Here is an 18,863-nt window from a genome sequence, read left to right as displayed (position 1 = left end):
GTGCTCGGGTGCTCGGGTGAACAGTACCCGGGGGTCGTCGGGTGAACAGTACCCGGGGTGCTCGGGAGTGCTCGGGGGTGAACAGTACCCGGGGGTGCTCGGTGAACAGTACCAGGGTTCTCGGGATCGACCGTGCTCGGGTGCTCGGGGTGAATCAGTACAGGGGTGCTCGGGTGAACAGTACCCGGGGGCGTCGGGTGAACAGTACCCGGGGTGCTCGGGAGTGCTCGGGGGTGACTGCGCTCGGGTGCTCGGGTGAACAGTACCAGGGGTCGTCGGGTGAACAGTACCCGGGGGTCGTCGGGTGAACAGTATCAGGGGTGCTCGGGTGAACAGTCCCGGCGCTACAGTAAAATCAGCCTCGCGCAGCTCCAGAACAGCAACCATTATGAAGGGAAAAACTGGGCTAAACTAACCTGGGAGTCTCTCTAAATCAAAAGTAAAAATGCCTAGAAGGGTGTACAGGATCTAGACTTTGCTCAACCGCCTAGTAACATGATTCCTAACTCAAATCCACATAAATCCTCATTTGTTCCCAGACTGCAGAACTTTAAGAACTTTGCAACCCTAGTTCCAGATTCAAGATCTATCCAACCAAAAATGAGCATACTTGCCATGGGAGCCTAGCAGACTCACCTAAGGTCCTTTGCTGAGGTTGGTGACCGCCAGTTGAAGGAGGAAACGACGGAAAATGGCTTGGAGAAGAGAGGAAAAACTGCTGCTTCCTTGCTTCTCCCAAAGAACACCAAACAAGTTCAGAACCAGCTCGAATTCCTTCGGGGAAACTGAAAATGAATTGGATGGACGAGTAGTCCTTGAGCTGGTGGTCTCGTGAGTACCACATACGTACCTTGATCTTGCTCCCAGAGGTAGGGATCCAAAGGGGAAAAAGGGAGCCTAAGAGAGAGAGTGAGAGAGACAGCCAACTCCAACTTGCTTCCTCAAAAAGCCTTATATGGTGGAGTGGGTGAGGAGTACGTATGGGCAAGTTTGAGGGGAGAGAGAGCTGTTGCCCACTTATAGAGAGATATTTTCCACCCAAGTGGGCCCCATTTACCTAGAGGAAAGTCCAGACTTGCTTCCAGCTCCTTTATTTCTCTTAGTTTTTCCTTCTCCCACCTCATTGACTCAAAGTGAAGTGCTCCAGTGACCCAAACTGGAACATGAACCTGAAATTGCATGTTTTAGGATTAAAACACACAATTATGGATTTCGGGACGTGACAAGCTCGCAGCGCACCCGCACTGAGAGTCAGCCTCCACAGTTTCAGGTGCCGTCGGCTGGATACCCACGACCGATGTGGTTTGTACCACGTCCTGCGTTCTCCGCCCCACAAGGGCAGGCTGCACGACCCGCCGGCTCCCAAGTGAGCGTGACCGGTGGCTCAGGCGGTCCGTGCTTCAACTGCGGCCGCGTCGGCCATTTCTCGAGGGAGTGCCCGTATCCGAGGCCAGGAGCCGCGCTGAGTGCCCCGCGACCACCGCCGGCTCAGTCAGCACCGCAGTCTTCGCAGGCGACTCACGTTCCCAAGCGTGGTCGAGCTCGCCACACTACCGCCGACGAGGTTCAGGAGGGTGACACCGTCCTAATGGGTACGTTGGATATGAGTTTCAACTCTGACATCTTTTCTGCAGTGGTTTTGTTTGATTCAGGAGCCTCTCACTCCTTTATATCTTCGGGTTATGTTTGGAAAAGTGGGTTGAGAGTCAGTGCTACCCACACACCGTACCTTATAGACGCCCCAGGGGCCAAAGTTTTAATCAACCAGTGTGTGAACAAAGCGGCGGTAATTGTCAACGGAGTTCCCTTCTTTGTCAATCTGTTAGTGATGAACTCGAAGGGAATTGATATTATTCTGGGGATGAATTGGCTCTCCAAGAACAAGGCTGTGTTGGACTGTGCTCGGCGGACCGTCACCCTCAATGGTCTGTCAGGTACTCGGGTCCAGTTAAAGCTAGAGGATGTCAAGTCCTGCCTGTTCGCCGTAAAGGCTGTCCCCACCAGGATTATGGAGACCATTCCTGTGGTGTGGGAATTTCCGGATGTCTTTCCGGATGAGTTGCCTGGAATGCCGCCTGGTAGGGCAGTGGAGTTCTCTATTGATCTCGTGCCCGGTGCGGCCCCGGTTTCGAAGAAGATGTATAAGATGTCGCCAGTTGAGCTAGTTGAGCTGAAGAAGCAGATCCAGGAGCTGCTGGCGAAGGGTTTCATTCGTCCTAGTTCCTCACCTTGGGGATGCTCGGCTCTATTCGTGAAGAAGAAGGACGACACTCTCCGGATGTGTGTTGATTACCGTCCGCTGAATGCAGTCACTGTGAAGAATGTGTATCCGCTTCCTAGGATTGACATCTTGTTTGATCAGTTGACTGGAGCCCGAGTCTTCTCAAAGATTGACTTGAGGCTGGGCTATCACCAGATCAAGGTCCGACCTGAGGATATTCCAAAGACAGCATTCTCTACTAGATACGGCTTGTATGAGTTCACCGTTATGTCGTTTGGCTTGACTAATGCGCCGGCTTTCTTTATGTACCTCATGAACTCGGTATTCATGGAGGAGTTGGACAAGTTTGTCATTGTTTTCATCGACGACATTCTGATATACTCCAAGACTGTACAAGAGCACATTGGGCACCTCCGTATTGTTCTGGGCAGGCTCCGAGAGCATCAGTTGTATGCCAAGTTCAGCAAGTGTGAGTTCTGGCTCAGGGAGGTGGCTTTTCTGGGACATGTTCTATCAGAGAACGGAGTGGCAGTTGACCCGAGCAAGGTGCAGGATGTGCTCGACTGGGTTCAGCCCCAGAATGTCAGTGAGGTCCGGAGTTTTCTTGGACTTGCAGGCTATTACCGTCGTTTCATCGAGAACTTCTCCAAGGTTGCGAAGCCGATGACTCAGTTGTTGAAGCAAGGCAGCGGGTTTGAGTGGTCAGATGCCTGTGAGTCTGCCTTCCAGACATTGAAGAAGCTGCTCACGACCGCTCCAGTGCTTGCTCAACCTGATGTGACCAGAGGATTTGATGTGTATTGCGACGCGTCCGGCATCGGTCTCGGCTGTGTTTTGATGCAGGAGGACCGAGTCGTTGCATATGCATCCCGACAGCTGAAGCGTCACGAGGAGAACTATCCGACACATGATCTTGAACTTGCAGCTGTCGTGCACGCTCTGAAGATGTGGCGCCACTACTTGATGGGCAACTTGTGCCGTATCTACACGGATCACAAGAGCCTGAAGTACATCTTCACGCAGTCAGATTTGAACATGAGGCAGCGCAGGTGGCTTGAGTTGATCAAAGACTACGAACTGGAGGTTCACTACCATCCTGGCAAGGCGAATGTGGTCGCCGACGCTTTGAGTCGAAGGGCTCATTGTCACTGTCTTGTAGCCTCGCCGATGGATTCCACGTTATGCGACGATTTCCGGCGTCTTGGGCTTGATATGGTGCCGGACGGTTTTATTGCCAATCTCGAAATCAAGTCCACGCTCATTGATGAGATTAAGGCTGCACAGAGGGATGATAAGGGTATGGCCCGAATTCGAGAGAAGAGGAAGATCGGGCAGGCCTTGTGCTTTACTGAGGATGATCAAGGCGTTATCTGGTTTGGGGACCGTTTAGTGGTTCCGAGGGTCGAGGCGCTGAGGAAGAAGATCCTTGATGAGGCTCATGATTCGTTGCTATCCATTCACCCTGGCAGTACAAAGATGTATCAGGATTTGAAACCCCGTTTCTGGTGGACTCGCATGAAGCGGGAGATTGCTAGGTATGTGTCTGAGTGCGACGTCTGCCGAAGGGTGAAGGCTGAACACATCAAGCCTGCCGGCACACTCCAGCCTTTGCCCATTCCATCTTGGAAGTGGGAAGAAGTTGGGATGGATTTCATTACTGGCTTACCGAAGACTTCGAGTGGGTATGACTCTATTTGGGTCATCGTGGACCGGTTGACAAAATCCGCGCATTTCCTTCCTGTCAGGACCACTTTTTCTGCTAAGCAGTATGCGGAGTTGTACCTCACTAGAATTGTTTGTCTCCATGGAGTGCCGAAGAAGATCGTTTCTGATCGGGGTACACAGTTTACTTCTCATTTCTGGAGAAGTTTCCAGGAGGCTATGGAAACCGAATTGTTCCACAGCACGGCGTATCACCCGCAGACGGATGGTCAGACGGAGAGGGTAAATCAGATTCTCGAAGATATGCTCCGTGCTTGTGTGCTCACTTATGGGAAGAAGTGGGACATATGCCTGCCGTTCGCGGAATTTTCGTATAACAACAGTTTCCAGGCTAGTATTGGGATGGCGCCATTCGAGGCCCTTTATGGTCGGAGGTGCCGTACGCCGCTGAATTGGTCTGAATCCGGTGAGCGGGCTTTTCTGGGTCCGGATTTGGTCAAGGAGGCAGAAGACCATGTCCAGAATATCCGCAGGAGTATTCTCACGGCCCAGTCTAGGCAGAAGAGCTATGCGGATCGACGTCGCCGAGAGCTCACCTTTGAGGTGGGGGATCACGTGTACCTGAAGGTTTCACCTCTCAAAGGCGTTCGTCGATTCCAAGTCCGAGGCAAATTGGCGCCTCGGTATGTTGGTCCATTTCAGATTCTTGCTCGGCGTGGAGAGGTCGCGTACCAGTTGGACTTGCCTCCATCTCTCTCCGCCGTACACAATGTGTTCCATGTGTCACAATTGAAGAAGTGTCTCCGAGTCCCGACGGAAGTCGTTGATATTGCACCCCAAGAGTTGCAACCGGATTTGACATATTGTGAGCGACCAATTTGTATCTTGGATGAAGCCGAGCGCAAGACACGACGCCACTCTACCAAATTCCTGAAAGTCCAATGGAGCCACCATACAGAAGCCGAAGCGACATGGGAGCGGGAAGATAAGCTCCGCTCCGAGTATCCTGAGTTCTTTGAGGACTTGTGAAAGATGTCGTAATATGGCATATTTGGAATCTCTCACATGAGTGTGCTCATCGTTCTCTCCACGACTCGTACTGAATCTCGGGACGAGATTCTTTTTAGGGGGGGAGGTTTGTCACGTCCCGAAATCCATAATTGTGTGTTTTAATCCTAAAACATGCAATTTCAGCTTCATGTTCCAGTTTGGGTCACTGGAGCACTTCACTTTGAGTCAATGAGGTGGGAGAAGGAAAAACTAAGAGAAATAAAGGAGCTGGAAGCAAGTCTGGACTTTCCTCTAGGTAAATGGGGCCCACTTGGGTGGAAAATATCTCTCTATAAGTGGGCAACAGCTCTCTCTCCCCTCAAACTTGCCCATACGTACTCCTCACCCACTCCACCATATAAGGCTTTTTGAGGAAGCAAGTTGGAGTTGGCTGTCTCTCTCACTCTCTCTCTTAGGCTCCCTTTTTCCCCTTTGGATCCCTACCTCTGGGAGCAAGATCAAGGTACGTATGTGGTACTCACGAGACCACCAGCTCAAGGACTACTCGTCCATCCAATTCATTTTCAGTTTCCCCGAAGGAATTCGAGCTGGTTCTGAACTTGTTTGGTGTTCTTTGGGAGAAGCAAGGAAGCAGCAGTTTTTCCTCTCTTCTCCAAGCCATTTTCCGTCGTTTCCTCCTTCAACTGGCGGTCACCAACCTCAGCAAAGGACCTTAGGTGAGTCTGCTAGGCTCCCATGGCAAGTATGCTCATTTTTGGTTGGATAGATCTTGAATCTGGAACTAGGGTTGCAAAGTTCTTAAAGTTCTGCAGTCTGGGAACAAATGAGGATTTATGTGGATTTGAGTTAGGAATCATGTTACTAGGCGGTTGAGCAAAGTCTAGACCCTGTACACCCTTCTAGGCATTTTTACTTTTGATTTAGAGAGACTCCCAGGTTAGTTTAGCCCAGTTTTTCCCTTCGTAATGGTTGCTGTTCTCGAGCTGCGCGAGGCTGATTTTTACTGTAGCGCCGGGGACTGTTCACCCGAGCACCCCTGATACTGTTCACCCGACGACCCCCGGGTACTGTTCACCCGAGCACCCCGAGCGCTGTCACCCCGAGCACTCCCGAGCACCCCGGGTACTGTTCACCCGACGACCCCTGGTACTGTTCACCCGAGCACCCGAGCGCTGTCACCCCGAGCACTCCCGAGCACCCGGGTACTGTTCACCCGAGCACCCCGAGCGCTGTCACCCCGAGCACTCCCGAGCACCCCGGGTACTGTTCAACCGACGACCCTTGGTACTGTTCACCCGAGCACCCCGAGCGCAGTCACCCCGAGCACTCCCGAGCACCCGGGTACTGTTCACCCGACGACCCCCGAGCGCTGTCACCCCGAGCACTCCCGAGCACCCCGGGTACTGTTCACCCGACGACCCCTGGTACTGTTCACCCGAGCACCCGAGCGCAGTCACCCCGAGCACTCCCGAGCACCCGGGTACTGTTCACCCGACGACCCCCGGGTACTGTTCACCCGAGAACCCGAGCACGGTCGATCCCGAGGACCCTGGTACTGTTCACCGAGCACCCCCGGGTACTGTTCACCCCCGAGCACTCCCGAGCACCCCCGGGTACTGTTCACCCCGAGCACCCCCGGGTACTGTTCACCCCGGGTACCCCGTGAGTACTGTTCATCCCGGGCACCCCGAGCACGGTTTATCAGGCTTTCCTGATAGCTGATAGCTTGTAAAATTCGTAGTTAATTCGTAGGAACTCCAAACTTTTTGAGACCACTTGGAAAATTCTGGTTTGGACAGTACGATCTTGGAATAATGTTGTCATGTATTGTGGAGCATATTTTTCTTACATGATCGCATTTCATACATGCTCATTTCATTGCACGCGTTGCTCTCTGTAGTGAACGCCGATCCGTCGATCCCGGAGGCCGTGGGCGATCGTGAGGCGTCCCACCTTTCTGATTCAGGGCAGCAAGGCAAGCATCGTTCATATTGCACCGTGTCTACTTGAAATTTTAATATGTTATCTACGCTTATGTATACATTGCATGTGTCGGGTACTGAGTTGGGTAGAACCTATGCCGATGCATTATCCCATTTCGGTCACGTGTCATGTGTTGTTCCTAGGAGCCTAGTGGTGTCATCGAGGTCTAATTTTAGTTCGCTATGCTTAGTGGTACTTAGGCTTTCCGGTAGAAGTCGACGACGGCGTCCACCGTTGTCGCGAGCCTAGGACTTATTACTTGTTCGCACTTATGGTTGTGTTGATGATGAGTCGGTTTGGTGAGTGGTGAGTTGAGACGAGGTGTGGGCGGTGTTAGGGGTGTCATCTGCTCACGAGGAGTCCTCAGGCAGTTCGGGGAGGGAACCCGGACACCGTAGACCGCTTGCACCGGTTAAGCACCGATCATCGGTGTAGTCGGCTTTAGCACATACCTTACTCACCACATGCTGATATAATGGTAGGCGAGCCGATTACCTTCGCAGACGTGGTCATGTGGGCCTCGTCATAGACGGTGTGAGTCCGGTTTGAGTCCGGGCTTTTAGCGGTATTAGTTTGCTCGGGGAGTAGTTCTAATACCGCCGTGCCGAGCTATGGTTGATCCACATGGTTGGGCCTGGTTGGGAAAGGTTGTCACGGGTACCCCCTTGTGTGCATCTTAGCGGGTGGCACAAGCCGTATGGTCCCTGTGTCGTGTGGGTCCAGGAGTATCCCCCTGCAGGGTGTATAATCAGTTCGAACTGCCGCGCTCTCGGTCATGAGCATCGCTATCGCTTATCTCCACCGAGCGACCATATTTTGGTCGTAGAGTTTCGATGTGGGTTGTGGCATGGTTGGATTGGGGTAGCTTGGTCGGTATGTGGTTGGTGGTTTGGTGGGAATGGTTTGCTTTTATACACTTGTTGTTATATATCTGTTTTGATCAGTTGGTTGGCAGGGTTTGAGTCGGTGGTTGGTTAAGTCAGTGGCTTTCACCTAGAGTCTAGGTTGCTTACTGCTTAATAAACTTAAACATGTCTTAATCCTTGCTACAGCTTTAAATGCATGATCCTTGGAGTCGAGAATATATATACTCATACTGTGTAAGACTTGCTAGTACCTTCGTACTAAGGGTGCTGCCCTTAAGTTGCTTCCAGGTTCGCAGGTCGGCGAAGAAGAGGCAGTGTTCGGCTACTTTGTGCCTGCCGATCAGGGTGGCGGGCAGGAGTAGCACCTTCTACTCCGAACTCCGGCGCTTTTGGTATGGAGCCTAAGGGCATACGGCTCCATACTCTTTTGTTGTATAGGTTTTTCTTCCGCTGCGTAGTAGTTGTTGTTGTTCCTATTTTGTTGTAAATTGTGGAAGCAGTTGCTTGTTTAACAATGGTAATCCAGTTTAATTATTTGCTCTCTATTAAACTGTGTTGTGATATCTGAGTTGGAAGGCATGTGTTCCGATCCTGGGCACAAAACACGTGCCGGGACTACCGGAATGGTATTCTGGTTAATCGTCGAGGTTGTGATTATGAATAATGATCCTCCTGATGATTAATTAGAATACTATTTGGACGGTTCCTCACAAGTCCTCGTGTTGCATTCCCCTTTTTGCTTAATTTTCCTCGCGTTCATCCGCCTCGTTGAATTCATTTTATTTGTAACTTTTTTTCTTTTTCTTTTTTTGCGCAACCGGCTCGAGTTCGGCGGTGCACCGGGAAGCGGGGCGACACCGCGCGGCAGGACGTGGGGCCCACGCGCGCCGGGGAGGCGGCGCGGAAGGCGTGCATAAGGGGGAGGAGGAGGCAGAGTATGTCGGATGCGATCATACCAGCACTAAAGCACCGGATCCCATCAGAACTCCGAAGTTAAGCGTGCTTGGGCGAGAGTAGTACTAGGATGGGTGACCTCCTGGGAAGTCCTCGTGTTGCATTCCCCTTTTTGCTTAATTTTCCTCGCGTTCATCCGCCTCGTTGAATTCATTTTATTTGTAACTTTTTTTCTTTTTCTTTTTTTGCGCAACCGGCTCGAGTTCGGCGGTGCACCGGGAAGCGGGGCGACACCGCGCGGCAGGACGTGGGGCCCACGCGCGCCGGGGAGGCGGCGCGGAAGGCGTGCATAAGGGGGAGGAGGAGGCAGAGTATGTCGGATGCGATCATACCAGCACTAAAGCACCGGATCCCATCAGAACTCCGAAGTTAAGCGTGCTTGGGCGAGAGTAGTACTAGGATGGGTGACCTCCTGGGAAGTCCTCGTGTTGCATTCCCCTTTTTGCTTAATTTTCCTCGCGTTCATCCGCCTCGTTGAATTCATTTTATTTGTAACTTTTTTTCTTTTTCTTTTTTTGCGCAACCGGCTCGAGTTCGGCGGTGCACCGGGAAGCGGGGCGACACCGCGCGGCAGGACGTGGGGCCCACGCGCGCCGGGGAGGCGGCGCGGAAGGCGTGCATAAGGGGGAGGAGGAGGCAGAGTATGTCGGATGCGATCATACCAGCACTAAAGCACCGGATCCCATCAGAACTCCGAAGTTAAGCGTGCTTGGGCGAGAGTAGTACTAGGATGGGTGACCTCCTGGGAAGTCCTCGTGTTGCATTCCCCTTTTTGCTTAATTTTCCTCGCGTTCATCCGCCTCGTTGAATTCATTTTATTTGTAACTTTTTTTCTTTTTTTTTTTTGCGCAACCGGCTCGAGTTCGGCGGTGCACCGGGAAGCGGGGCGACACCGCGCGGCAGGACGTGGGGCCCACGCGCGCCGGGGAGGCGGCGCGGAAGGCGTGCATAAGGGGGAGGAGGAGGCAGAGTATGTCGGATGCGATCATACCAGCACTAAAGCACCGGATCCCATCAGAACTCCGAAGTTAAGCGTGCTTGGGCGAGAGTAGTACTAGGATGGGTGACCTCCTGGGAAGTCCTCGTGTTGCATTCCCCTTTTTGCTTAATTTTCCTCGCGTTCATCCGCCTCGTTGAATTCATTTTATTTGTAACTTTTTTTCTTTTTTTTTTTTGCGCAACCGGCTCGAGTTCGGCGGTGCACCGGGAAGCGGGGCGACACCGCGCGGCAGGACGTGGGGCCCACGCGCGCCGGGGAGGCGGCGCGGAAGGCGTGCATAAGGGGGAGGAGGAGGCAGAGTATGTCGGATGCGATCATACCAGCACTAAAGCACCGGATCCCATCAGAACTCCGAAGTTAAGCGTGCTTGGGCGAGAGTAGTACTAGGATGGGTGACCTCCTGGGAAGTCCTCGTGTTGCATTCCCCTTTTTGCTTAATTTTCCTCGCGTTCATCCGCCTCGTTGAATTCATTCTATTTGTAACTTTTTTTCTTTTTTTTTTTTGCGCAACCGGCTCGAGTTCGGCGGTGCACCGGGAAGCGGGGCGACACCGCGCGGCAGGACGTGGGGCCCACGCGCGCCGGGGAGGCGGCGCGGAAGGCGTGCATAAGGGGGAGGAGGAGGCAGAGTATGTCGGATGCGATCATACCAGCACTAAAGCACCGGATCCCATCAGAACTCCGAAGTTAAGCGTGCTTGGGCGAGAGTAGTACTAGGATGGGTGACCTCCTGGGAAGTCCTCGTGTTGCATTCCCCTTTTTGCTTAATTTTCCTCGCGTTCATCCGCCTCGTTGAATTCATTTTATTTGTAACTTTTTTTCTTTTTTTTTTTTTGCGCAACCGCTCGAGTTCGGCGGTGCACCGGGAAGCGGGGCGACACCGCGCGGCAGGACGTGGGGCCCACGCGCGCCGGGGAGGCGGCGCGGAAGGCGTGCATAAGGGGGAGGAGGAGGCAGAGTATGTCGGATGCGATCATACCAGCACTAAAGCACCGGATCCCATCAGAACTCCGAAGTTAAGCGTGCTTGGGCGAGAGTAGTACTAGGATGGGTGACCTCCTGGGAAGTCCTCGTGTTGCATTCCCCTTTTTGCTTAATTTTCCTCGCGTTCATCCGCCTCGTTGAATTCATTTTATTTGTAACTTTTTTTCTTTTTTTCTTTTTGCGCAACCGGCTCGAGTTCGGCGGTGCACCGGGAAGCGGGGCGACACCGCGCGGCAGGACGTGGGGCCCACGCGCGCCGGGGAGGCGGCGCGGAAGGCGTGCATAAGGGGGAGGAGGAGGCAGAGTATGTCGGATGCGATCATACCAGCACTAAAGCACCGGATCCCATCAGAACTCCGAAGTTAAGCGTGCTTGGGCGAGAGTAGTACTAGGATGGGTGACCTCCTGGGAAGTCCTCGTGTTGCATTCCCCTTTTTGCTTAATTTTCCTCGCGTTCATCCGCCTCGTTGAATTCATTTTATTTGTAACTTTTTTTCTTTTTTTTTTTTTGCGCAACCGGCTCGAGTTCGGCGGTGCACCGGGAAGCGGGGCGACACCGCGCGGCAGGACGTGGGGCCCACGCGCGCCGGGGAGGCGGCGCGGAAGGCGTGCATAAGGGGGAGGAGGAGGCAGAGTATGTCGGATGCGATCATACCAGCACTAAAGCACCGGATCCCATCAGAACTCCGAAGTTAAGCGTGCTTGGGCGAGAGTAGTACTAGGATGGGTGACCTCCTGGGAAGTCCTCGTGTTGCATTCCCCTTTTTGCTTAATTTTCCTCGCGTTCATCCGCCTCGTTGAATTCATTTTATTTGTAACTTTTTTTCTTTTTCTTTTTTTTGCGCAACCGGCTCGAGTTCGGCGGTGCACCGGGAAGCGGGGCGACACCGCGCGGCAGGACGTGGGGCCCACGCGCGCCGGGGAGGCGGCGCGGAAGGCGTGCATAAGGGGGAGGAGGAGGCAGAGTATGTCGGATGCGATCATACCAGCACTAAAGCACCGGATCCCATCAGAACTCCGAAGTTAAGCGTGCTTGGGCGAGAGTAGTACTAGGATGGGTGACCTCCTGGGAAGTCCTCGTGTTGCATTCCCCTTTTTGCTTAATTTTCCTCGCGTTCATCCGCCTCGTTGAATTCATTTTATTTGTAACTTTTTTTCTTTTTTTTTTTTTGCGCAACCGGCTCGAGTTCGGCGGTGCACCGGGAAGCGGGGCGACACCGCGCGGCAGGACGTGGGGCCCACGCGCGCCGGGGAGGCGGCGCGGAAGGCGTGCATAAGGGGGAGGAGGAGGCAGAGTATGTCGGATGCGATCATACCAGCACTAAAGCACCGGATCCCATCAGAACTCCGAAGTTAAGCGTGCTTGGGCGAGAGTAGTACTAGGATGGGTGACCTCCTGGGAAGTCCTCGTGTTGCATTCCCCTTTTTGCTTAATTTTCCTCGCGTTCATCCGCCTCGTTGAATTCATTTTATTTGTAACTTTTTTTCTTTTTTTTTTTTTGCGCAACCGGCTCGAGTTCGGCGGTGCACCGGGAAGCGGGGCGACACCGCGCGGCAGGACGTGGGGCCCACGCGCGCCGGGGAGGCGGCGCGGAAGGCGTGCATAAGGGGGAGGAGGAGGCAGAGTATGTCGGATGCGATCATACCAGCACTAAAGCACCGGATCCCATCAGAACTCCGAAGTTAAGCGTGCTTGGGCGAGAGTAGTACTAGGATGGGTGACCTCCTGGGAAGTCCTCGTGTTGCATTCCCCTTTTTGCTTAATTTTCCTCGCGTTCATCCGCCTCGTTGAATTCATTTTATTTGTAACTTTTTTTCTTTTTTTTTTTTTGCGCAACCGGCTCGAGTTCGGCGGTGCACCGGGAAGCGGGGCGACACCGCGCGGCAGGACGTGGGGCCCACGCGCGCCGGGGAGGCGGCGCGGAAGGCGTGCATAAGGGGGAGGAGGAGGCAGAGTATGTCGGATGCGATCATACCAGCACTAAAGCACCGGATCCCATCAGAACTCCGAAGTTAAGCGTGCTTGGGCGAGAGTAGTACTAGGATGGGTGACCTCCTGGGAAGTCCTCGTGTTGCATTCCCCTTTTTGCTTAATTTTCCTCGCGTTCATCCGCCTCGTTGAATTCATTTTATTTGTAACTTTTTTTCTTTTTTTTTTTTGCGCAACCGGCTCGAGTTCGGCGGTGCACCGGGAAGCGGGGCGACACCGCGCGGCAGGACGTGGGGCCCACGCGCGCCGGGGAGGCGGCGCGGAAGGCGTGCATAAGGGGGAGGAGGAGGCAGAGTATGTCGGATGCGATCATACCAGCACTAAAGCACCGGATCCCATCAGAACTCCGAAGTTAAGCGTGCTTGGGCGAGAGTAGTACTAGGATGGGTGACCTCCTGGGAAGTCCTCGTGTTGCATTCCCCTTTTTGCTTAATTTTCCTCGCGTTCATCCGCCTCGTTGAATTCATTTTATTTGTAACTTTTTTTCTTTTTTTTTTTTTGCGCAACCGGCTCGAGTTCGGCGGTGCACCGGGAAGCGGGGCGACACCGCGCGGCAGGACGTGGGGCCCACGCGCGCCGGGGAGGCGGCGCGGAAGGCGTGCATAAGGGGGAGGAGGAGGCAGAGTATGTCGGATGCGATCATACCAGCACTAAAGCACCGGATCCCATCAGAAGTCCGAAGTTAAGCGTGCTTGGGCGAGAGTAGTACTAGGATGGGTGACCTCCTGGGAAGTCCTCGTGTTGCATTCCCCTTTTTGCTTAATTTTCCTCGCGTTCATCCGCCTCGTTGAATTCATTTTATTTGTAACTTTTTTTCTTTTTTTCTTTTTGCGCAACCGGCTCGAGTTCGGCGGTGCACCGGGAAGCGGGGCGACACCGCGCGGCAGGACGTGGGGCCCACGCGCGCCGGGGAGGCGGCGCGGAAGGCGTGCATAAGGGGGAGGAGGAGGCAGAGTATGTCGGATGCGGTCATACCAGCACTAAAGCACCGGATCCCATCAGAACTCCGAAGTTAAGCGTGCTTGGGCGAGAGTAGTACTAGGATGGGTGACCTCCTGGGAAGTCCTCGTGTTGCATTCCCCTTTTTGCTTAATTTTCCTCGCGTTCATCCGCCTCGTTGAATTCATTTTATTTGTAACTTTTTTTCTTTTCTTTTTTTGCGCAACCGGCTCGAGTTCGGCGGTGCACCGGGAAGCGGGGCGACACCGCGCGGCAGGACGTGGGGCCCACGCGCGCCGGGGAGGCGGCGCGGAAGGCGTGCATAAGGGGGAGGAGGAGGCAGAGTATGTCGGATGCGATCATACCAGCACTAAAGCACCGGATCCCATCAGAACTCCGAAGTTAAGCGTGCTTGGGCGAGAGTAGTACTAGGATGGGTGACCTCCTGGGAAGTCCTCGTGTTGCATTCCCCTTTTTGCTTAATTTTCCTCGCGTTCATCCGCCTCGTTGAATTCATTTTATTTGTAACTTTTTTTCTTTTTTTCTTTTTGCGCAACCGGCTCGAGTTCGGCGGTGCACCGGGAAGCGGGGCGACACCGCGCGGCAGGACGTGGGGCCCACGCGCGCCGGGGAGGCGGCGCGGAAGGCGTGCATAAGGGGGAGGAGGAGGCAGAGTATGTCGGATGCGATCATACCAGCACTAAAGCACCGGATCCCATCAGAACTCCGAAGTTAAGCGTGCTTGGGCGAGAGTAGTACTAGGATGGGTGACCTCCTGGGAAGTCCTCGTGTTGCATTCCCCTTTTTGCTTAATTTTCCTCGCGTTCATCCGCCTCGTTGAATTCATTTTATTTGTAACTTTTTTTCTTTTTTTTTTTTTGCGCAACCGGCTCGAGTTCGGCGGTGCACCGGGAAGCGGGGCGACACCGCGCGGCAGGACGTGGGGCCCACGCGCGCCGGGGAGGCGGCGCGGAAGGCGTGCATAAGGGGGAGGAGGAGGCAGAGTATGTCGGATGCGATCATACCAGCACTAAAGCACCGGATCCCATCAGAACTCCGAAGTTAAGCGTGCTTGGGCGAGAGTAGTACTAGGATGGGTGACCTCCTGGGAAGTCCTCGTGTTGCATTCCCCTTTTTGCTTAATTTTCCTCGCGTTCATCCGCCTCGTTGAATTCATTTTATTTGTAACTTTTTTTCTTTTTTTTTTTTGCGCAACCGGCTCGAGTTCGGCGGTGCACCGGGAAGCGGGGCGACACCGCGCGGCAGGACGTGGGGCCCACGCGCGCCGGGGAGGCGGCGCGGAAGGCGTGCATAAGGGGGAGGAGGAGGCAGAGTATGTCGGATGCGATCATACCAGCACTAAAGCACCGGATCCCATCAGAACTCCGAAGTTAAGCGTGCTTGGGCGAGAGTAGTACTAGGATGGGTGACCTCCTGGGAAGTCCTCGTGTTGCATTCCCCTTTTTGCTTAATTTTCCTCGCGTTCATCCGCCTCGTTGAATTCATTTTATTTGTAACTTTTTTTCTTTTTTTTTTTTTGCGCAACCGGCTCGAGTTCGGCGGTGCACCGGGAAGCGGGGCGACACCGCGCGGCAGGACGTGGGGCCCACGCGCGCCGGGGAGGCGGCGCGGAAGGCGTGCATAAGGGGGAGGAGGAGGCAGAGTATGTCGGATGCGATCATACCAGCACTAAAGCACCGGATCCCATCAGAACTCCGAAGTTAAGCGTGCTTGGGCGAGAGTAGTACTAGGATGGGTGACCTCCTGGGAAGTCCTCGTGTTGCATTCCCCTTTTTGCTTAATTTTCCTCGCGTTCATCCGCCTCGTTGAATTCATTTTATTTGTAACTTTTTTTCTTTTTTTTTTTTTGCGCAACCGGCTCGAGTTCGGCGGTGCACCGGGAAGCGGGGCGACACCGCGCGGCAGGACGTGGGGCCCACGCGCGCCGGGGAGGCGGCGCGGAAGGCGTGCATAAGGGGGAGGAGGAGGCAGAGTATGTCGGATGCGATCATACCAGCACTAAAGCACCGGATCCCATCAGAACTCCGAAATTAAGCGTGCTTGGGCGAGAGTAGTACTAGGATGGGTGACCTCCTGGGAAGTCCTCGTGTTGCATTCCCCTTTTTGCTTAATTTTCCTCGCGTTTATCCGCCTCGTTGAATTCATTTTATTTGTAACTTTTTTTCTTTTTTTTTTTTTGCGCAACCGGCTCGAGTTCGGCGGTGCACCGGGAAGCGGGGCGACACCGCGCGGCAGGACGTGGGGCCCACGCGCGCCGGGGAGGCGGCGCGGAAGGCGTGCATAAGGGGGAGGAGGAGGCAGAGTATGTCGGATGCGATCATACCAGCACTAAAGCACCGGATCCCATCAGAACTCCGAAGTTAAGCGTGCTTGGGCGAGAGTAGTACTAGGATGGGTGACCTCCTGGGAAGTCCTCGTGTTGCATTCCCCTTTTTGCTTAATTTTCCTCGCGTTCATCCGCCTCGTTGAATTCATTTTATTTGTAACTTTTTTTCTTTTTCTTTTTTTGCGCAACCGGCTCGAGTTCGGCGGTGCACCGGGAAGCGGGGCGACACCGCGCGGCAGGACGTGGGGCCCACGCGCGCCGGGGAGGCGGCGCGGAAGGCGTGCATAAGGGGGAGGAGGAGGCAGAGTATGTCGGATGCGATCATACCAGCACTAAAGCACCGGATCCCATCAGAACTCCGAAGTTAAGCGTGCTTGGGCGAGAGTAGTACTAGGATGGGTGACCTCCTGGGAAGTCCTCGTGTTGCATTCCCCTTTTTGCTTAATTTTCCTCGCGTTCATCCGCCTCGTTGAATTCATTTTATTTGTAACTTTTTTTCTTTTTTTTTTTTGCGCAACCGGCTCGAGTTCGGCGGTGCACCGGGAAGCGGGGCGACACCGCGCGGCAGGACGTGGGGCCCACGCGCGCCGGGGAGGCGGCGCGGAAGGCGTGCATAAGGGGGAGGAGGAGGCAGAGTATGTCGGATGCGATCATACCAGCACTAAAGCACCGGATCCCATCAGAACTCCGAAATTAAGCGTGCTTGGGCGAGAGTAGTACTAGGATGGGTGACCTCCTGGGAAGTCCTCGTGTTGCATTCCCCTTTTTGCTTAATTTTCCTCGCGTTCATCCGCCTCGTTGAATTCATTTTATTTGTAACTTTTTTTCTTTTTTTTTTTTGCGCAACCGGCTCGAGTTCGGCGGTGCACCGGGAAGCGGGGCGACACCGCGCGGCAGGACGTGGGGCCCACGCGCGCCGGGGAGGCGGCGCGGAAGGCGTGCATAAGGGGGAGGAGGAGGCAGAGTATGTCGGATGCGATCATACCAGCACTAAAGCACCGGATCCCATCAGAACTCCGAAGTTAAGCGTGCTTGGGCGAGAGTAGTACTAGGATGGGTGACCTCCTGGGAAGTCCTCGTGTTGCATTCCCCTTTTTGCTTAATTTTCCTCGCGTTCATCCGCCTCGTTGAATTCATTTTATTTGTAACTTTTTTTCTTTTTCTTTTTTTGCGCAACCGGCTCGAGTTCGGCGGTGCACCGGGAAGCGGGGCGACACCGCGCGGCAGGACGTGGGGCCCACGCGCGCCGGGGAGGCGGCGCGGAAGGCGTGCATAAGGGGGAGGAGGAGGCAGAGTATGTCGGATGCGATCATACCAGCACTAAAGCACCGGATCCCATCAGAACTCCGAAGTTAAGCGTGCTTGGGCGAGAGTAGTACTAGGATGGGTGACCTCCTGGGAAGTCCTCGTGTTGCATTCCCCTTTTTGCTTAATTTTCCTCGCGTTCATCCGCCTCGTTGAATTCATTTTATTTGTAACTTTTTTTCTTTTCTTTTTTTGCGCAACCGGCTCGAGTTCGGCGGTGCACCGGGAAGCGGGGCGACACCGCGCGGCAGGACGTGGGGCCCACGCGCGCCGGGGAGGCGGCGCGGAAGGCGTGCATAAGGGGGAGGAGGAGGCAGAGTATGTCGGATGCGATCATACCAGCACTAAAGCACCGGATCCCATCAGAACTCCGAAGTTAAGCGTGCTTGGGCGAGAGTAGTACTAGGATGGGTGACCTCCTGGGAAGTCCTCGTGTTGCATTCCCCTTTTTGCTTAATTTTCCTCGCGTTCATCCGCCTCGTTGAATTCATTTTATTTGTAACTTTTTTTCTTTTTTTTTTTTGCGCAACCGGCTCGAGTTCGGCGGTGCACCGGGAAGCGGGGCGACACCGCGCGGCAGGACGTGGGGCCCACGCGCGCCGGGGAGGCGGCGCGGAAGGCGTGCATAAGGGGGAGGAGGAGGCAGAGTATGTCGGATGCGATCATACCAGCACTAAAGCACCGGATCCCATCAGAACTCCGAAGTTAAGCGTGCTTGGGCGAGAGTAGTACTAGGATGGGTGACCTCCTGGGAAGTCCTCGTGTTGCATTCCCCTTTTTGCTTAATTTTCCTCGCGTTCATCCGCCTCGTTGAATTCATTTTATTTGTAACTTTTTTTCTTTTCTTTTTTTGCGCAACCGGCTCGAGTTCGGCGGTGCACCGGGAAGCGGGGCGACACCGCGCGGCAGGACGTGGGGCCCACGCGCGCCGGGGAGGCGGCGCGGAAGGCGTGCATAAGGGGGAGGAGGAGGCAGAGTATGTCGGATGCGATCATACCAGCACTAAAGCACCGGATCCCATCAGAACTCCGAAGTTAAGCGTGCTTGGGCGAGAGTAGTACTAGGATGGGTGACCTCCTGGGAAGTCCTCGTGTTGCATTCCCCTTTTTGCTTAATTTTCCTCGCGTTCATCCGCCTCGTTGAATTCATTTTATTTGTAACTTTTTTTCTTTTTTTTTTTTTGCGCAACCGGCTCGAGTTCGGCGGTGCACCGGGAAGCGGGGCGACACCGCGCGGCAGGACGTGGGGCCCACGCGCGCCGGGGAGGCGGCGCGGAAGGCGTGCATAAGGGGGAGGAGGAGGCAGAGTATGTCGGATGCGATCATACCAGCACTAAAGCACCGGATCCCATCAGAACTCCGAAGTTAAGCGTGCTTGGGCGAGAGTAGTACTAGGATGGGTGACCTCCTGGGAAGTCCTCGTGTTGCATTCCCCTTTTTGCTTAATTTTCCTCGCGTTCATCCGCCTCGTTGAATTCATTTTATTTGTAACTTTTTTTCTTTTTTTTTTTTTGCGCAACCGGCTCGAGTTCGGCGGTGCACCGGGAAGCGGGGCGACACCGCGCGGCAGGACGTGGGGCCCACGCGCGCCGGGGAGGCGGCG

At 54.2% G+C, this 18,863-nt stretch overlaps 31 non-coding genes across 31 annotated transcripts; all 31 read left to right on the top strand.

The window, feature by feature from the left end:
• Positions 1 to 8,685: 8,685 nt before the first annotated feature.
• LOC133894469 (5S ribosomal RNA) lies at positions 8,686 to 8,804 on the top strand. Its single transcript, XR_009905265.1, has one exon. It is a non-coding gene; the product is annotated as a 5S ribosomal RNA (ribosomal RNA).
• Positions 8,805 to 9,015: 211 nt separating this feature from the next.
• Positions 9,016 to 9,134, top strand: LOC133894467 (5S ribosomal RNA). Its single transcript, XR_009905263.1, has one exon. It is a non-coding gene; the product is annotated as a 5S ribosomal RNA (ribosomal RNA).
• Positions 9,135 to 9,345: 211 nt separating this feature from the next.
• LOC133894466 (5S ribosomal RNA) lies at positions 9,346 to 9,464 on the top strand. The gene has a single exon (XR_009905262.1). It is a non-coding gene; the product is annotated as a 5S ribosomal RNA (ribosomal RNA).
• A 210-nt stretch (positions 9,465 to 9,674) lies between these two features.
• On the top strand, positions 9,675 to 9,793 carry LOC133894465 (5S ribosomal RNA). The gene has a single exon (XR_009905261.1). It is a non-coding gene; the product is annotated as a 5S ribosomal RNA (ribosomal RNA).
• Positions 9,794 to 10,003: 210 nt separating this feature from the next.
• LOC133894464 (5S ribosomal RNA) lies at positions 10,004 to 10,122 on the top strand. The gene has a single exon (XR_009905260.1). It is a non-coding gene; the product is annotated as a 5S ribosomal RNA (ribosomal RNA).
• Positions 10,123 to 10,332: 210 nt separating this feature from the next.
• On the top strand, positions 10,333 to 10,451 carry LOC133894463 (5S ribosomal RNA). The gene has a single exon (XR_009905259.1). It is a non-coding gene; the product is annotated as a 5S ribosomal RNA (ribosomal RNA).
• Positions 10,452 to 10,661: 210 nt separating this feature from the next.
• On the top strand, positions 10,662 to 10,780 carry LOC133894462 (5S ribosomal RNA). Its single transcript, XR_009905258.1, has one exon. It is a non-coding gene; the product is annotated as a 5S ribosomal RNA (ribosomal RNA).
• A 211-nt stretch (positions 10,781 to 10,991) lies between these two features.
• LOC133894461 (5S ribosomal RNA) lies at positions 10,992 to 11,110 on the top strand. The gene has a single exon (XR_009905257.1). It is a non-coding gene; the product is annotated as a 5S ribosomal RNA (ribosomal RNA).
• Positions 11,111 to 11,321: 211 nt separating this feature from the next.
• LOC133894460 (5S ribosomal RNA) lies at positions 11,322 to 11,440 on the top strand. The gene has a single exon (XR_009905256.1). It is a non-coding gene; the product is annotated as a 5S ribosomal RNA (ribosomal RNA).
• A 212-nt stretch (positions 11,441 to 11,652) lies between these two features.
• Positions 11,653 to 11,771, top strand: LOC133894459 (5S ribosomal RNA). The gene has a single exon (XR_009905255.1). It is a non-coding gene; the product is annotated as a 5S ribosomal RNA (ribosomal RNA).
• Positions 11,772 to 11,982: 211 nt separating this feature from the next.
• On the top strand, positions 11,983 to 12,101 carry LOC133894457 (5S ribosomal RNA). The gene has a single exon (XR_009905254.1). It is a non-coding gene; the product is annotated as a 5S ribosomal RNA (ribosomal RNA).
• A 211-nt stretch (positions 12,102 to 12,312) lies between these two features.
• Positions 12,313 to 12,431, top strand: LOC133894455 (5S ribosomal RNA). The gene has a single exon (XR_009905252.1). It is a non-coding gene; the product is annotated as a 5S ribosomal RNA (ribosomal RNA).
• A 211-nt stretch (positions 12,432 to 12,642) lies between these two features.
• On the top strand, positions 12,643 to 12,761 carry LOC133894454 (5S ribosomal RNA). The gene has a single exon (XR_009905251.1). It is a non-coding gene; the product is annotated as a 5S ribosomal RNA (ribosomal RNA).
• A 210-nt stretch (positions 12,762 to 12,971) lies between these two features.
• Positions 12,972 to 13,090, top strand: LOC133894453 (5S ribosomal RNA). The gene has a single exon (XR_009905250.1). It is a non-coding gene; the product is annotated as a 5S ribosomal RNA (ribosomal RNA).
• Positions 13,091 to 13,301: 211 nt separating this feature from the next.
• LOC133894058 (5S ribosomal RNA) lies at positions 13,302 to 13,420 on the top strand. Its single transcript, XR_009904876.1, has one exon. It is a non-coding gene; the product is annotated as a 5S ribosomal RNA (ribosomal RNA).
• Positions 13,421 to 13,631: 211 nt separating this feature from the next.
• On the top strand, positions 13,632 to 13,750 carry LOC133893857 (5S ribosomal RNA). Its single transcript, XR_009904687.1, has one exon. It is a non-coding gene; the product is annotated as a 5S ribosomal RNA (ribosomal RNA).
• A 210-nt stretch (positions 13,751 to 13,960) lies between these two features.
• On the top strand, positions 13,961 to 14,079 carry LOC133894452 (5S ribosomal RNA). Its single transcript, XR_009905249.1, has one exon. It is a non-coding gene; the product is annotated as a 5S ribosomal RNA (ribosomal RNA).
• Positions 14,080 to 14,290: 211 nt separating this feature from the next.
• LOC133894451 (5S ribosomal RNA) lies at positions 14,291 to 14,409 on the top strand. The gene has a single exon (XR_009905248.1). It is a non-coding gene; the product is annotated as a 5S ribosomal RNA (ribosomal RNA).
• A 211-nt stretch (positions 14,410 to 14,620) lies between these two features.
• On the top strand, positions 14,621 to 14,739 carry LOC133894450 (5S ribosomal RNA). Its single transcript, XR_009905247.1, has one exon. It is a non-coding gene; the product is annotated as a 5S ribosomal RNA (ribosomal RNA).
• Positions 14,740 to 14,949: 210 nt separating this feature from the next.
• Positions 14,950 to 15,068, top strand: LOC133894449 (5S ribosomal RNA). Its single transcript, XR_009905246.1, has one exon. It is a non-coding gene; the product is annotated as a 5S ribosomal RNA (ribosomal RNA).
• A 211-nt stretch (positions 15,069 to 15,279) lies between these two features.
• On the top strand, positions 15,280 to 15,398 carry LOC133894448 (5S ribosomal RNA). The gene has a single exon (XR_009905245.1). It is a non-coding gene; the product is annotated as a 5S ribosomal RNA (ribosomal RNA).
• A 211-nt stretch (positions 15,399 to 15,609) lies between these two features.
• On the top strand, positions 15,610 to 15,728 carry LOC133894018 (5S ribosomal RNA). The gene has a single exon (XR_009904839.1). It is a non-coding gene; the product is annotated as a 5S ribosomal RNA (ribosomal RNA).
• A 211-nt stretch (positions 15,729 to 15,939) lies between these two features.
• LOC133894447 (5S ribosomal RNA) lies at positions 15,940 to 16,058 on the top strand. Its single transcript, XR_009905244.1, has one exon. It is a non-coding gene; the product is annotated as a 5S ribosomal RNA (ribosomal RNA).
• Positions 16,059 to 16,269: 211 nt separating this feature from the next.
• Positions 16,270 to 16,388, top strand: LOC133894446 (5S ribosomal RNA). Its single transcript, XR_009905243.1, has one exon. It is a non-coding gene; the product is annotated as a 5S ribosomal RNA (ribosomal RNA).
• Positions 16,389 to 16,598: 210 nt separating this feature from the next.
• LOC133894017 (5S ribosomal RNA) lies at positions 16,599 to 16,717 on the top strand. The gene has a single exon (XR_009904838.1). It is a non-coding gene; the product is annotated as a 5S ribosomal RNA (ribosomal RNA).
• Positions 16,718 to 16,927: 210 nt separating this feature from the next.
• LOC133894444 (5S ribosomal RNA) lies at positions 16,928 to 17,046 on the top strand. The gene has a single exon (XR_009905241.1). It is a non-coding gene; the product is annotated as a 5S ribosomal RNA (ribosomal RNA).
• A 211-nt stretch (positions 17,047 to 17,257) lies between these two features.
• Positions 17,258 to 17,376, top strand: LOC133894443 (5S ribosomal RNA). The gene has a single exon (XR_009905240.1). It is a non-coding gene; the product is annotated as a 5S ribosomal RNA (ribosomal RNA).
• A 210-nt stretch (positions 17,377 to 17,586) lies between these two features.
• Positions 17,587 to 17,705, top strand: LOC133894441 (5S ribosomal RNA). The gene has a single exon (XR_009905239.1). It is a non-coding gene; the product is annotated as a 5S ribosomal RNA (ribosomal RNA).
• Positions 17,706 to 17,915: 210 nt separating this feature from the next.
• LOC133894440 (5S ribosomal RNA) lies at positions 17,916 to 18,034 on the top strand. The gene has a single exon (XR_009905238.1). It is a non-coding gene; the product is annotated as a 5S ribosomal RNA (ribosomal RNA).
• A 210-nt stretch (positions 18,035 to 18,244) lies between these two features.
• On the top strand, positions 18,245 to 18,363 carry LOC133894439 (5S ribosomal RNA). The gene has a single exon (XR_009905237.1). It is a non-coding gene; the product is annotated as a 5S ribosomal RNA (ribosomal RNA).
• A 211-nt stretch (positions 18,364 to 18,574) lies between these two features.
• Positions 18,575 to 18,693, top strand: LOC133894438 (5S ribosomal RNA). The gene has a single exon (XR_009905236.1). It is a non-coding gene; the product is annotated as a 5S ribosomal RNA (ribosomal RNA).
• Positions 18,694 to 18,863: the final 170 nt, after the last annotated feature.

Source organism: Phragmites australis, chromosome 15 (assembly GCF_958298935.1).
Source record: "Phragmites australis chromosome 15, lpPhrAust1.1, whole genome shotgun sequence".
In the NCBI taxonomy this organism is placed as follows: domain Eukaryota; kingdom Viridiplantae; phylum Streptophyta; class Magnoliopsida; order Poales; family Poaceae; genus Phragmites; species Phragmites australis.
This window is presented reverse-complemented; position numbering and strand designations above follow the sequence as displayed.